Below are 13,550 nucleotides of genomic sequence, written 5' to 3'. Positions count from 1 at the left end.
TCTTCGTGGAGAAAATGTTTTGCCAGACATTCTCCCACTGTAATCCCTCCTATCCTCCTCTATTTTTGTAACCTAAGAAGCTCTGGTATGCCCTTATCCTTTCTAGACAACCTGGAAATAAGTAGAATTCAAGTTATGGGAGGCAAATTTTCCTTTGTGTGATGCTGTTCCCTGGTTGCTACTTAGGGAAGCATTTGATACTAGTACCTATATAAACCAAAACCATAAAATAACTCTAACTGATGCTGACATGCTAGCAAATGCAGGTCAGAAGCACCATATAGTTGTCACGGTTGTTGCAGTTCATTTCTTAGTGAGCGCAGTTTCAAGTTGAAGGCGCAGTTTGACTCTCATGGCTGGCACTGGGCTGTGCTGAGCCTGGTGACACGAAGTGCAGATGTATTTTGGATCAGGAGCCTTCCAAACGACTGTGCTCTCCACAGTAGCACCCCATGTAGAAGATGCAAGATCTGAAAGGGAAGATGTTTTCCTTGCTGCTCCTTTCCTGTGAAAGTCTGTATGTCTGAACTGGGGACAGCCACAGACTCTGTCCCCAGTGGGACAGAATGGAAAACCAGAACCATTAGTTGGTAACCTTTATGTAGGAAATAATGTGTTGTGTCCAGCTATCAGGAATTGGTATTTAACTAATTGCCCAAAACCTCAGTAGAGAGAAGAAAACTCAGTTTTCTCCTTAGATAACATGTTCAGGTGTTTGAACTTCATGATTATGAACGCAATTATAAAGTCTACCTGGAAGACAGGTTGCTTTCTGCAAAAGAGAAAGGCTGTATAGATTAATCTTACATTTCTGCACTAAATCTACTTTGTTGTTATATAACCCTTACTTGCACTCCCCAGAAGGCCTGTAGTTATGTAAATAATTCTCATTTATAATACGGTTTTGCTCTTCCAATATAGATGGATGGATGCTTGGGTGGATATAAATAGTATGTGTTCCATGCCAGAAAAGCGTAGTAGTGCAAATGAAAATCAGACTCTTTCTACTTATGGAAGTCTTTCCAAGCTCTTAATCATCTTAAATCCAATTAGCCTTTTCCTGTTTCTGACATGGCTCCCTTTGAGATAGGGTAACCGAACTGGAATATTCCTGATGACAAAGCCTCGCTGGTGAATATGAAAATGTACTTTTATCCTGCTTTCCGTATCTCCTGTTTTCATTTGTGAATCTTGCTCTACATTGACCACATGTTGTCACTGAGCTGTCTGCGATGACCGTCATCTGTTTTTAAGGTTATATTAAGGTTAATGAAGCACAGTAAGGTATATTGCATTCATCGTTCCCAATAGAAATTACTGTGCACATAGAAAAAATGAGTGAACTCTCCTATTTTGTTTCCCAATCACAAAGCTTTATGAGGACCTCTGGCATTCCTCAGAGCCTTCCATGAAATATCCTGAAGAGATTTGTTTCATCTGTAGTTTTAACCCAATCAATCTTTTTTCCATTATTCTTCTTTCCAGACCTCTATTAAAATAGCAATTACTGTTGCCTCACTGCACTATCAACCTTTTCTTAAATACAAAAAGAATATTTATTTCCCTTCTGCTTTTTATCTTTAAAACTGTTTCTGATCAGCAATAGAGTTCTTGTAACTTCCCGTAAAGGCCAGAGCAGGACACAAACTCCTGTGAGACACCTTGTGAAGGACATTTTGCAAGTCCAGATAAGTCTATGGACTAGATCCTTAACTGGTACCAAGTGTCACAGCCCCACTGAATTCCGGATCCTTTTTTATTCACCATTTTGTTAACCCTTGAAAATAATTTGTTATGCTTTTATGTCTCAAAATATGCATGCAATTATAATTCAAAGCTCATAACTGCATCCTACAAAGTCAGTTTACATCAAACTTGATTTGTTCCCTAAATGTCTGTGAGATTAAAACAAGTCAAATTTAAACAAAAATTGGCTCAGTTGTGGCTGTTAACGGAGGATATAGTTTCTGAGAGAACATATGGGGAAAGAATATCTCTTTCCCTTTCTTCTTTTAAAATTGCATACATGGCTCTTGTTTGGTTAAAATAATTTTTGCTAAATCTTTTGTAAGATTAATCTGTAAGTTCAGACAAAACATTAGAAATTTTAAATTTGAAACAACTTGTTTTAAAAATATCAGGAGATTAAAGCAGTTACAGTAGTTTATGCATTTCAACCTTGACTAGCGTGTTCACAATTATAGTGGCATAAACAGATCATATTTAAAATGAACAAAGTATTTTTGCTTCACCACTCATTTGCAATACTGTCTGTAGTTGTGGTCCAAAGACTTTAAAATGAAAAGAAAATATAAAGATTACAAATCTGATATAAATACCAGAGGATAAAACATATGAAGAGGGATTAAGGGAGCTATATTTATAGTCTATAACAGAGAGAGCTCGAGGGACATGGGCACAGGCTATAAATAACTTCAAGGTAACAATATAAATGAAGGAAGGGAATTATTTGTTCTCAAAAGATGGAATAATAGCCTGAAGCAAAGAAAAGAAAAGTTTAGGTTAGATGTTAGAACTTTTTTCTAGCAATAAGAGCTGTGGAGAGCAGAGGCACAAATAACTAAGGTAGGAGACTGAAGCAGTACCTAAAACACCAACTACAGCTATTTGGCTACAGATTAAAATTACTCGTAGATGGAGTAGTGTTATAAAATTCACAGGGCTAGACTTAGTGACACAAACTTTTTTTTTTTATTTTCTTACTTGTTATATTTTATAATGCCCACATTTCATGGCATGCATTAATTTCCCATGAAGACTACAGAGATACAAGATTATTGTGCAGTTTTAACCAGATTAAGGGTTAAAAATAACATTATTAGTCAATTATAACCTCATTTAGTAGTGGGATTATAAAGTCATATTATTTTAATCAAACTGGTGGAGTCTCCCGCTACTATTTGTTCTGGTGAGAAGGAGGAAGTCCTCTATGCTCATCAGTCCCCGGATGAGATGGTAGCTATTGAACACCGTCACCTTAGGTTGCTGATAAGCAAAGTAGCTTGTATGAATCGTACACGGTGATGTCAGAACACTGGCCGTTTGCTATGTACTGCTGACTTCACTAGAATGAAACGACTTATGTAGGCTGGGTGCTGGCCTGCTTCAAAGTGAACCCTGATACAGCTATGACAGAAGGAAAAGGGGGGGAGAAAGCACACGAACCCCAGAACGGATTGGAGTGTTGTGACCATCCCATTGCCCCCAGCTGTCGACCTCTCAAAACAATACGGTTCTAGTCTAGGTCATCGCTTGTAAGTGTTTTGCTTTGTTCCTCCTTTAGTTCGGTGTGTCTGGAGGGCTTCCCAACACTGGAAATTTGATTTTGCAATTTAAAATTTTTAGACAAGATGCTTTCACTGTAACCCAGCTAAGAAAGGTCATGTCACACCATGCCATCAGGAACAACAGAGAAGGTTTGAAAGACCAGAGTTCTTTCAAAGTGGTGTCAAATATGTTTGAGAGAGTGTGTGTGAGAGAGAGGGAGAAAAGGTGAAAAACTGCACAGATATATTTGGACCTTTACAAATGACATACCACTTACTTGATCATTCAGCAGGTGTGTGACTTTTTTGGTACTCGTGGGCTTTTTATATGTCATGAAAGCAATATGACAAAATATTGCAGTATGACAGTGCAAACGTTGTGATATGAAATTAATATGACAACTGTTTTTGTCTTTGCTTGTCTAACGTGTAATCTGTTAGGCAATGATAGTTTTGAGGGACTTACGGCTTTAGTTGTTACATGCAATAACCATTGTGAATATTGTTTGAGTTTACATTGATCAAATAATGTAAAAGTGTTTGGCTTGTGTAGCTTCAAGAAGTATGTGCATTTGTACAAGGAGAGGAATTAATTTCTGCTCATTTCTGCCCAAGACTTCACGCTCAGTAGCCTTATACGCTTGAGCTGTTAGCACCATCAGACATCTCCGCTGCTGTTAAATCAGGCAGGGTCTGCTCTTGAATTAGAGGCTCTTGGGCACACCTGAACCTCAAATTTGTAATCAGTAGCGGATTGGATCCACTGTATAATAGCGCAGAACATGGGCCTTTAATCTCTCAGCCATTTAGTTAATACTTAGCTCTTCTCTCTATATTTCCTCTATACCTCTTAGCTGTTAATTTTCTCAGCTTTCAAAAATCTCTGCCTTAATAAGATAGTTGATAATATTATTTCATGTGGACAATAGAGAAAAAATGGAAATCCTGTATGGTAGAGGGCAGCAGTGGTAGGAATTTGATTTTATACTGGCCACCTGTTTGTCATCCCTTCTTGACCGCACTCAAAACCACGTTTCTTCCTTGGCCAGATGGCAACACTGGAAAAGTATCTTCTTCTCACTTAACGGCCGCCCTTTGGAATACGGAGTGCCCCATGTGCCAGGTGGCTCTGGTGGTACGGTGCTGTTAGGTAGACTGGATACCTCTGGTCCTCCTGGATTTGAGATAAGTTTTTAAGAGAGTGCTGGTCGTAGCCTTGGAAATCAGTGGTAACTGCCTGTTGTCTCTCTCTGTGGAGCAGGCACCGGCTACCTCCTGGAGTAATTTGCCTCATTTCACCCTGCAGTCTTCAGATCTCACATGTTGGTGTCCAAATACTGAAAGTTTTCTGGGTACTGATAATTTCACCCACATGAAACAAATGCGTTTTGGGAAAGCTCCAGCCTTTAAGAGATTAGACTGCTAGGAAATGAGAGATCTGGTTTTATTTATGAAAACCTTAGTATAGAGCTGTATATTTGCAGCCTGTATAAAGCATAGTATTTCTTAATTTTTCTTTCTTCACAGGGCTTGCCATGATCTTTTCCTCTGTCACCTGTGCATCTGTTTTCCTCTAAAATGGGGAGGTTGTCTCTCATGTGCCATAAAAGGTGTTTCTCATGGATTTCTTTTCAGGATGACCCATAGTATACAGCAGAGCTTGCTGATGCCTATTCTTGGACTTCCCTGAATTGCACTGCCTTACACTGGCAGAAAAACTCAAGGGTGTTTGGACATCATAGTAGCTACACAGTGGTCCTTGTAGACACAGATTTACTCCTTCCATCTTGGAGGAAATAAGGTGAAAGTGTTTATAATCTGGCTGGCTTGGGATTCTTTGGTCTGAAGGATGTCTTATGTGTGTAAGATTTGTTTATGTTAGTTATAAGGCCCCTATGCATTAAAAGAATAAAGAACGTTGGGCCATGATGAAAATTAGAATTGACTAAATTTAATTAAGAAAAAATAACTGTTAATTTCCCAAGATTATTTAAGATGGCACTTGCATGTTTATTACAACTTTTTAGATCAACGAAGAAAAAACAATCCAATCTGCAGCCCGTTAGTTTTCCAATGAGTGAAAATGACGCTAAGATGAAAAGTTATTTGGCATGCATAGTGGCACATTTCAGTATTTAATGTTTGTTATATTTTGAATGAGCTGTCCATAAATATTTTAATATTTTTCTGCCAAGAGGCATCTGTCTTACACTGTAAAAGTCCTTATCACTTTATTTGTTTCACCTTCTTGCCTGACAGTATCCTTGTTTCATATCGACCCTTCTGAAAGTTAAAGAAGAGCGAGTCAACTTTTTTCTTAATTTTTGTTTCTGTTGGCATTTTTCCCTTATTCTTTCTAAATTCATGCAAAGCTATGGATTTAATCGTAACACGTTTGGAATGCTTGGACTCTCCCTTGGTGTGGTGAAACCTGTCCTTGTGAGGGGAGAAATCACTGAATAAGAAAATCCAAAAACTTTAGAAAATAATTTATAATTTAAAAAAAAATTTGCATTTTGTCTATGCAGATTTTAGAATTCATTCAAATTATTTGGGTCATTTGTTATCAGAAAATAGGAACAGCTTTCAGTTATACTGGTAACAGTCACTTTCTCGCAGTGTTCCTTAGGGCATGTTTGCTTACTTGATAAAATGTATAGAAAAACGGTCTGTCCAGTAGGGGGGTGCCAGTTCCTGTCCACTTCATGTTGTGACTTTGTCTCCTTAGTAATGCAAAATGTTGATCAGTTATTCACAGTAATATGAATAGATATCCAACTTGTCCAAAATCTAAAAATGTATTGCTCTTCCAAAATTAATGATCTTAAGTTATGTCTGATGCCAGCTGGTAAAGTCTGGGATTAAATTGGCATTTTCTTTCGATTGCCTGTCTTTATATATGGAAAAATATTCAGAAAAGTTACCCTCTGATTTGAAATTTCATTTGCTTGTACTTAGGCCAAAAGCAAATGTTGTGCATGTGTGAAGGTTTACATACTTTTGCGAACTTGAAAAGGAAAGTATGAAATTAAATGTTATTGTAGAAAGAACAAAATCACGCACTGATGTTCTCCAGTCTTTCAGGAAATATTTTATCTTTAGAACAGAGGCCCCAGGGCTGCTGTGCACAGCTGAGCCCGAAGTCTCTGCAAAACTACACGTTCGTACGCATTTCTTCTGGCACCTGTGCCTACACTGCCGTTGTTGTTGCTTGAGAAGTGAGAAAATTATACAGGCAGTTAGGCTATGCTGTGCTCCCTACTGCTGAAGCTACTGTGCTGTAAGCAAGCAGAGAAGTAAATGAAAGCTATTGTCCCTGTTTTATTACTGCACCGTGATCACGCCATTGGTAAGAGCCCCAGGATATGTACAGAGGTCATTGTGGGGAAAGGGCCATAGTTTATTCAGTTTTCTAAGTCTGGAAATAAATTATCAATAAATAAAGTAACAAATAAAATAATGCATTGTGCCTATTTAGCACTGTATGGACTTTGTCCTGGAAGTTGTTGAATATTCTGGTTCTGATCCAAGAAGGGAAGTACCCTATGTTTAAAGCTGTGTTGTTTAGAGACCCATAAATTCTTCAGCAAGCTGAAATGGTATGTATTATACCTGGACCTCACTCCATAAATCTATTATACAGAAAACCTTTTGTTGACAGTTTCTGAGAACGTCAGGTCAAGAAAAAGTTCTGTATGTTTAAAGAGTTAGGTGAAATTAAAAGACTATATAATCATTTTTTAATGAGTACTTTCTAAGAATGATTACAATTGCTGTGGTACAATGATGAAGTCCTACGCTTTCTGCTGCTATAATAAATGTCACCAGATCTTTGACTCAGCAGATTGAAAAGTTTTGTGTGGTCATAAGTATTTAAGACTTCAAATTAATATGGACTTTTTCCAGTGGCATTGCTAACTTGATTGGATGTTCATCCTCGTCTTAAACTTGATTGCAGCCTTTGAAAGTGCTTTTTAAAAATTATGTTCCTTAAAGCAGAGGCAAACGTTTTGAGGAAGTACCTTTGGTAGGAGCGGAAATGAATTTCTGGTTTCATGCTTACAAAGAACTTGGTGAAATTATTTGAGTGTTTAGGAAACAACAGTTCCACACTGTTTATATGAGGCCTTACATTGGCCTTGCTACTTGTTAGGTACCCGGAATTGTATTATCCGAGCTTTTCAACAGGCAAGGGGAAATGCATTTTGGGATAGCAAGGTGGAATGATTATCAAGTCCTGTAAGTTATATGTTACCCTTTATTTTTAACCATCTGTTACAAGGAAAGAACTAGTAAGTCTTTTCTTTCATTAACAGTACCTGTTTCATTCTTATCGTTCAACTTATCAGTGCATTGTTTTTTCTTGTCTGTTAAAGCCACATTTCTGTACCAGATTAAAACAGTCGTCATTGTAGCAGTGGTCAAAAATGATGAGGCTTACTCTGAACAAGTTTATCTTTGAGATTTTCAGGCTAGTGTGATGTGCTACTAACATTTACAATTGAGAAGGAAATGACACTAAATATTTGTGAGGCTTGTGAAGGTGCCATTCAGCTGTCTGCTAAAATGTGGCTGCTTCCCCCACCCCCCATTATTTTTGGCCAAAACATTTCAACCGTTTTTGAGAAAGGAGCTAGACAAAAATAAACTATTCTGTCCTTGAAAAGTTCCGTCAGTCTGCCTTATTCTAGAGCACGAAACTCTGGTGCTTTCTGTGCTTTAGATATCAGGAACTTGCCTTTCAGCCACAGTATTGCATGCCAACTTTTCACTTTCTCTGTGCAAATCTATTTTTGTTGGCCAAATGTAAATTGCAGATCAAGTTTTACTATTGTGCTTCTGATAAAATGTCAAGGTATTCTGCCTTCAATTAGCATGTGGCAATCTTTTCCTTTTTAGCAGTTATTCAAAACGGGGCAGCTGAAAGCACCCCTGGTCTCATTACAGGTGCCTGTATTGAAGGCAGGAGCCTCTTGTATCCTCAGCTGCCTTGCAGACGCCTCCACCTCCGTCACCAAGCATGGTAGGGAGTAGACTTTGATGAAAGGCCAGTTGGAAACTGCGAGAGAAGGGGAAAAAAGAAAACTGAATGGGGAGGGAACCAACTGGTCAGCCAAGGAGGCTGGGTCTGGTTGAGGACTACTGAGAAGCCAGGGCATGGTGGGAAGGATGGGACTGGGTGAACAGTAGGAGCCAGGAGCAACAAAGAATGGATGGAAGTGACAAAGAGTGAATGGAGAACCTGAGAAAGAACAAAAGTGCAAGAAGCCAGTAGGAATAAACTGCATAATCACATCACATTTTCTTCCTATAGGACTTTTGCCTTACCTATGTCTAGAGTGGATGAAAGGTGAAAATGTTTCTATAACTTAATTATTCCATGCCTAGCTGCAGGCATTATTAACTTCACCTCATTTGTACCCTGCTCAGTATGCAAAATTTATTAATTTCTTCGTGAGCTCGCCTTTTGCAACTTTCCTAAATATTAATATATTCACACAACACCTTTTGTGAAATATGGGAGGTTGTTGTTGCTGTGTTATGTATGGGAACTAAAGCACAAAACATTTAAAATATCAACATACCAAATATCTATGAATTCATGGTGCCCTCATTAAACAGATAAGGGCTTGAGGTTTCAGCGTGCTTACTTTATATAGTAGTGCTATTTAAGGCAGAGTTTGGGGGCTTAATATTGCAGTGTGAATAGAGTTCTATTAACATAGTCCATTAATATAAAAAAATGTTTAATTCATCTTATTCATCTTTAAAAAGCCAAACATTTTTGTGAGGCAAAAGATGATTTATCTTTATCCGAGGTGAAGCGAGCTTCGCTACAGGCAAGTAATAATTAACTGAGACTTCTGGCCTGCTTCATGAAAATGTTATATATGATTTCTCAGAGTCATAACGTTTTCTTCCAAAATATCATTGGTTTGGATTGTGCTAAAGCCTGTTTAGGTAAGAATTGCTGAGAGTGAGTGACTGGTACAAAATAAGTGCGTAATATAATATTTCTAAGAAATGCTGTCAGTTCTCCTGAACTATCTTTAGTGGTTCTTCTTTGTTTCCCGTGGCTTTTCTACAACATGCAAGCCATTATTTTGCTGACTTGCTGTTATGTTTTCAGAAAAGTCCTGGAAAAAAATAGTATCCCTCTTCATTCATTAGCATGTTTTCCATTGTTTTAGATTAATTTTGGGTATGTTATCAAAATTTCTATGGATATTTTACCTTTGAATCTATAATTAGCTGGCATTAGCAATAATAACACCTAAAAAGTGTTCTTCAAGCTTATGAATATCACAAAATTGGGAACTCAGGGTATGTCAGAATTAAGCTACTTGTGCAGGTGGTTATAAATCATACGCTTGTTCTAGGGAACACCTAGAGATGCAGTTTGGGGAACCCTTTGCACGTTGATTGCAATGACTTTGAAAATACATAATGATCACAGGCTTATTCCAAACTTGCTATTTCAGGATAACAAAAGCTGTCCTTCCCAGTGATTTTGGGATGACCACTGTATCTCTGAGGTTTTCTACAAGAACGCTGGAGTTAGAGAATTCCAGTCTCTTAGTGGCACTTCTTGGTGGCTTCTTAAGTTAGGACAGGAAGGAAAAGCAGCAGCTTAAGTATAATATCTTGCCGGCTGACTCCAATAACCGCCTGGACAGAGCTGTAATGAACAGGATAATGCTAAAGTGAGGTGAGTGAGGAAGGGAGGAAAGGAGGAGGAGGAAGATGTAATGTTTCTCTTGGGAGACTTTGGCAAAAGCTTCCAAACAGTCATGAGGAAACGACTTACTGTCAGCCTCTCTCCCATTCATCAGCTTGGTTTTCAGTGTAAGCCTGATTGTGTTCATAACCATACGCAGTCCATGTCGCTCATAGTCAGGAAAACTGTGAAACAGTGGTTCGCTGTATGTGCAGTTCTGACAGGCAGGAGAATTTTTTTCTTCTTTAGTAAATTAATTGGCAGTTGTCTGCATTATAAAGATGTAGATACTGCTTGTACATCTTAGTTAGAATCCCTGATTAATGGAAGTTGGACCCTCTTGAGATCTTCCTCTGATGCTCTGCAGTCACCTTTACAGCAAGGCAGAGTGGAGGAACTTGGAGTGCTTCAGTGCTCCTCCCGAGCGCGCCAAGCTGACACCTCGCCCTGCCGCTCTCCCTGAGCGCCGTGGCGAGATCAGACTTTCTCGCAGCCAAGACATTGGGTACATTTAGTCTTGCACATATAAATGTTGATGTGTTAAGGAGGGGTAAGGATAAAGAGAGGTGCATCGTGATGTTGCTTAGCTGTTGCTTTTTAAATCCTTTGTTTCTGTCTAGGAAGCAGAACTGACCAATTTCTCATTGCCTTCAGCAGTTATCTTCTCATGCAGAACATCAAAGCTTTGGATTTATACACGGCTTACCTAGAGCCAGGAATATACCCGTTTGAATGGGCTTGAGTGAGTGGAAATGCAATGAAGTGTTTCTTATTGGTAATTCTCGGGTCAGGGATGACAAATCCATTTGCTTTATAGCCACAGTTTCTCTGTTGTGGTCACTGTTCAGAGCTGCTTTGCTTTCTGAATTAAAATGAGCCATGCAGTGAAGTTACCAGATTAAATTCACCCCTCTAAATTCTCTGCTCACCTACTAAAAGCATTAGCCAAATGTAGTGAAAATAATGCCTCTGATTAACCAAGTATATCACTTGCTGATATGTGAAAGAGCCTTGGCTGGCTCTTTGTGCTTGCTTGTCCCTAAAACAATTGCATTGACACAAGGATTCCTGTACCCGGGGTGACATAAGAATGGCTATTCCAGATAACAAGACTGGAATCAATATAATATGCAAGCCTACATCTAACACAAGTGCACAAATAAGCAGTTTTGCAGTCTGCATCCTAAAGTGTCTTCCTGCCACTTGGACTGTCTTTTGCAGGATATCCCATAGCCTTACATAGGTCAGCTTCATTTATGGAGCATGCTGCTCTTTCAAAGTAAAGCTATTATACTGATATAGATCCTTTTTGTAAGCTGGAGTTGGAATCATTCATGACTTCGGGAATACATTCATACCTTTATACCCCATCTCATTAGATTTAATATTTTTCAGTTTTGTAAGTCCCTGATTTTTGTAGTTTTAAAGGAAGTATTTCAAATGTCAGCACCAATTTGAATTCATGACGTGAACTACAGTCATGATTCCTTATGATACCTGCCGCTTCTGAGCTGCAAAGGAAGGACAAGTGATATGGAGAGAAGGAAGCTCCATTCTGTTCTTTCCCTCCCTTTCACATTCAGATAACTCCCACTAGGGACATAATCTAGTTATTAGTTTATAAAGCTTTAGGAATATGTAACTATTTATTAACAGTAATAATAACAATATTAATAATCACAATAGTAATAGTGATAGAAGTAATAATAAATTTTGACTATGTTGCTTCTCCCAGTGGTAATAAACCACAGGTATGGAAGCTAGATAGAAAGACAGGAGAAAAGGATGGGTGGATTCTCACTGGGAAGAGCAGTATTTTATTGCTGGAGCAGTAAGCGGTTCTTTTGTTAGCATCAGTTCCTTCTTGTGTACTTCTTGGTACACAGTGCAGAATGGAAAGGGTGCATGAAGGACATTAAAGGAAAAAAGATAAAGCGAGTTAAGAGATAGGTTTCATTAGTGGGGAGAACTGAGAAAGGGGGAGTGGAGAGAAAGGAACAGTGCAGAAAGTAGTGTGGTGTAGGTGGAGGTGACTGGTTAATACTGTGAACAACCTCAAGCTCTTTTGAGGAGGATGAGAAGACACTAAAGACAAAGAGGAATTATACTCAATATTGAGTTACAAACAGCAAATTGGCAAAAAAGAGTTAATTAAGTTATATCCTGGCAATAGAAAATCAAATGTGAGATGACATTTTAGCTGTGAGGCCCACTTTAGGCTGTTGAAAAGTAGTGGAGTACTAACCATGTCCTATTTTTTCCACAGCCTCGAGAAAACCTCATGGCTACAGTGTCGCTGCTAATTTGCTTTTACGTTTCATCACAGATTAGTATTCTGAAGTTCATTGTATGTCTTCTCAAAGCTTTTGTTAGACCTTTTTTACATTTTAAAGATAGATAGTTATGAAGGATGATTGCACCTTCTTTATACTATTAGTATAACAGCTTATATCATGATTAAGTGCCTTAGCAGAATTAGGAGTAAATAGTCTGCCTACATAGAATTAATTCCATAACATAACGGAATTTTTCTGAAGCAAGTGCCTCTAACAAAGCTGAAGAGCTAAATGGAAACACATGCTCTGAGCTTGCTGTTAGGTAGTTTGAGGGCATATCTCTGCTGTTACGTTATCTCTTCTTTTTCATTTGGGTACAAGATTGTTTTCCTTATTCATTTAAAAATGAATGAGAGAGAGAAGGAAGTGGCCATACAGAGCCTATATTGTTTCTACAAGGGTAGCTTATAAACAGATTATCAAAACAAACATTTGTGCCACTCTTCATTCCACGAATAGAGAGCTATCTGATAGTAGTCAGCATGGTGCATCTCGTAGAGAACTTGAATTTAATACCAGCGTTAGGCTTTATGTAAGAAGATAGCCTATAAAACTGGAGCCCTGCTTTGCTGTGTCGACATGTCTGGAGCTCAGAATAAAATTGAGTTTCCTGCTTTAAGCTGTAGCTTGGTCTTAAAATAACCTGAAGAAATTATAGTTCTGATTACAGAGAAAGTGAAGGACTTAGAACATTCTCCTAATAAAGCCACGGGATGACACAAGGCTTAGTCATCTGTAGTCTGTCTGTAATGGACATTTCAGAGAGGGAAACAAGCCTTTGAAATTGGATAATTTGATTTGCAATCAGGCCTAATTATTTTAAGAACACAGAAAACCTTTGTTTTTGGCAAAAATAATCATCTGGAATCCAATTAGAGGAGAACAAGCCATTTTAAATATAATGGATGCCACACAGCATCCATAGGAAAACTGATGTCGTGGGGGAGAGAGCTATGTTTGAAATGGACTCCACCTCTCGTTTTTCTTATTGCCATGTCTGAAATAAACAATTGTGCTCAAAGGACACATCACCCTGAAGGATAAATAAAATGCTTGTGACTGAAAGTACATTCAAAACCCATCCATGATAGACAGTAATTTAAAAGTCCTAGGGAAGTCTTTCTATCATCTTCTGAGTATTATGTAACTTTACAGCACCAAAAAACACTTCAGGAAAGTAAATAACACTAGAAGAAAACATGCCCATCC

General features: G+C 38.3%; 1 protein-coding gene across 9 annotated transcripts in view; it reads left to right on the top strand.

Moving 5' to 3' along the window:
• Positions 1–13,550, top strand: part of HDAC9 (histone deacetylase 9) — a 491,942-nt gene that overhangs the window by 216,258 nt on the left and 262,134 nt on the right. The gene's annotated exons all lie outside the window — the stretch shown is intronic.

This window comes from Nipponia nippon, unplaced genomic scaffold (genome assembly GCF_047370975.1).
Source record: "Nipponia nippon isolate SJK-2023a ecotype South Korea unplaced genomic scaffold, ASM4737097v1 scaffold_1, whole genome shotgun sequence".
Taxonomy (NCBI): Eukaryota; Metazoa; Chordata; class Aves; order Pelecaniformes; family Threskiornithidae; genus Nipponia; species Nipponia nippon.
The sequence above is the reverse complement of the archived record's forward strand: the minus strand, read 5'-3'. Positions and strand labels throughout refer to the sequence as shown.